Here is a 2885-nt window from a genome sequence, read left to right as displayed (position 1 = left end):
GAGACAACTCCTTGTTTTATAGAGATATCTTTTTTAATCCTTGTATAACCATTTTCACTTTGATCACACTTTTAGTTTCAGATCAAAAATATACAGGTGTTACGAGGTCGCTGTACCATATATTCTGCAAAAATTAAACCTCTTCTTATTGTGGAGATAGTAATGTGATTTCAGTTGGTTCTTTTTTGGATAGTTTTATGCCTATATATTCGTTTAGGGTCGAAATTTGGCAAAGCAATGTTCTTGATTTGTTATGCTAAACATTTGCTTTTCTTTAACCGTCAAATTTTGAGCCCGAACAGAAGATAAATGCGAAAAAAGACCCCAAAACAAGACAAAAACGATCCAAAAACGAATTTATTGTAACGATCGTTCAATTTTGTATTTAGGAACAAGACAATTGCAAAGTTTAACAAAATCAATTGTTATCATAATACATCTTGGAAATCTTGGACGTTTTATTGAATTTTTCTTTTCAAAAAAGATTCATTAACGATCGAAAACAATCCAAAACGACCCCAAACGACCCAAAACGATCCAAAACGATCAACAACTCTAACTTTATTCAGTTAATGTGCCGAGCAGAAGATTATGTGTTTAACTAGAATCTAGGATTCTCTGGGAAATGAAAGGATTAACGATGTCTTTAATTTTCTACGTTTTGTTGGGTTTCTCCTATTTTTAATCAAGATTTGACTTCTAAAGAACTTTATGGTTTCTCAAGAAGGAGTAAAAATTTATACCCACATAGGTTGAGACTTCAGAGACGATTGTACGGAATTTGTACTGTTCGTTTCCTTATATTAATAGTTCCCAACAACCGTTAACTTGTTTCGTTCTCTGCAAATCGTAAAATACTCCATTAAACGACTAAATTCAAGGGAGTAGACTTTATTCAACCTGGGAATAATCATATCTCAAGAGTTACAAGTCGTCTTTACAATCTCATCCTATGTGGGTAACCATGTTTGTAAAACAACTCACATTTAAAAAATAACTAACAAAGCTTTCTGTACACCAAACAATTGTACTGCGTCTGCAGTTTTTAACTGTTTCAGAATCATGACTAACTTTTTGCGTACATTGGCTTAAGGACGCTAATCTGTTTCTTATGGTTATTTATTACTCAATCGCGTCATTTGCTCGAAATATATGCCTTCACAGTCGCTATATGTATCTTATTAGCACCAGACCTTAGGCTTCTTTAGCCACACGCTTGGCACCTAAGCGTAGCGGTATTAAGAAAAAATAAAGTTTAAAATCTATATTAATCTATCTGAAAGCTGACTAATGGTCATCTGACCATAATTACCAACCATTTTAAACGAAACCCCGCGAAAAAAATATTGTAAATAAGATGAAGTACACCAAACCTAAATAACATTTTATAGCGCAAAGAGTATACTGCAGAGCAGACAAAGTTGTCTGTCAGGGTTTAGAGAAAATGGTCAATAGACAGGTCACAAAAATCAAATTGCAAGAGAGTAAATGGCCATAAAGCACAGTGTAATGAGCAAATTTCAGGACGCACAGCGCCCTTTTTTAAATATGATTGCAAAATTTTGAACGCTAAAAATATTCTAAAATTATCTTTAAATGGCCATATTCTTACAGCTCCAAGTTTTCCATAGAACTAATCTAATTAAACTTATTCTCGAGTATTTATCCCATGATCTTTCTAAACACATGCTTTGAGTTTAAAATATTTAAAGTTTAAGCGGGAACCGTATAAAAGTTGTTCTCGGCTGCACTCTCAACACTGCAGCTTTCTTCAAGGTCTGTAAAGACTGTTTAACGCTTTCTCAGAGAAAGTTTAAAAACACTAACGGCGTGAAATCCAGCTGATCATAGATAGATATTAGATGCGTAACAAAAATGGATAATTTTTTTTCGGTAATTAAAAAAATCCGTGGGTCTTTTGTTAACTGTTTTTATTTAAAAAAAAAACTTGAATCTTTTCAAATAGCCCTAAAATATAAAATAAGGAAGGTTATCTAAACCATGAATGTTAACATTTATTGTAAATAGACCTACCCCCATCCTATACCCGGCCTTTCGTTCTAAATCCAGGACTCATCTTTCAAATTCCAAATTTCTGTTTGGGTCCGTAGTATACGATTTTTGCCCACCCCTCTCCCCGCCCTCCCATTTCCCATGACCATTAATTTTAAGTTATTTTGTATTATTTTAGGGTCAGGTTATGTTAAGACAATTTATGGGCCGAGCGCTGCGGTCAGGACTGGCTAGGGGGCCGTGCACCGCGGCTAGAAGGGGGGGGAGGGGGCCAGGGGTCCAAAAATCGTTCTCTAGGAAATTACCTTTCTTTTTATTACCGTGCCCGGAGATCAAATCTAGATTTTAGGGTCAAGAACAAATATCTTTGACCCTAGAGAAATGAATTTAGAGAATTTGTTGTACATATAATTTTTATAATTTACAATTATGGTATTGGAGGTGTTAGGTAATTTACCCAACTAAACTTTTCCTAGAAACAATTTCCCCGGAACTTCCCCAGCAACAATTTCCCCAACCGCAAATTTCCCCAACAGCAATTTCCCAATAACAACTTCTCCAACCCAACAACATTTTCCCCATGCAGATACTTTCTCATATATCAAAGTAAACAGCTTTTAGAAAATATTCAAATAAATGTTTCATGAAATCAACAAAAATTTTGGAATTTATAAACATGCTATTTAATAAAAATTAGCAAAAGTTACAAAATCACATAGAATTCTCAATATCTGTAGGGAACATAGGACTATATTTTACTGTGGATGGGGAAAGTTGTGACCGGGGATATTAGTAATTTGGGAAGTTGTTGTTGGTGGAAATTAGCGGGGGGTGGAGAATTGCTGTTGGGAAAATTGAATTGGGGATGTTGA

This window comes from Eurytemora carolleeae, unplaced genomic scaffold (assembly GCF_000591075.1).
Source record: "Eurytemora carolleeae unplaced genomic scaffold, Eaff_2.0 scaffold1565, whole genome shotgun sequence".
Lineage (NCBI taxonomy): Eukaryota > Metazoa > Arthropoda > Copepoda > Calanoida > Temoridae > Eurytemora > Eurytemora carolleeae.
Note: the sequence above shows the minus strand (reverse complement) of the source record.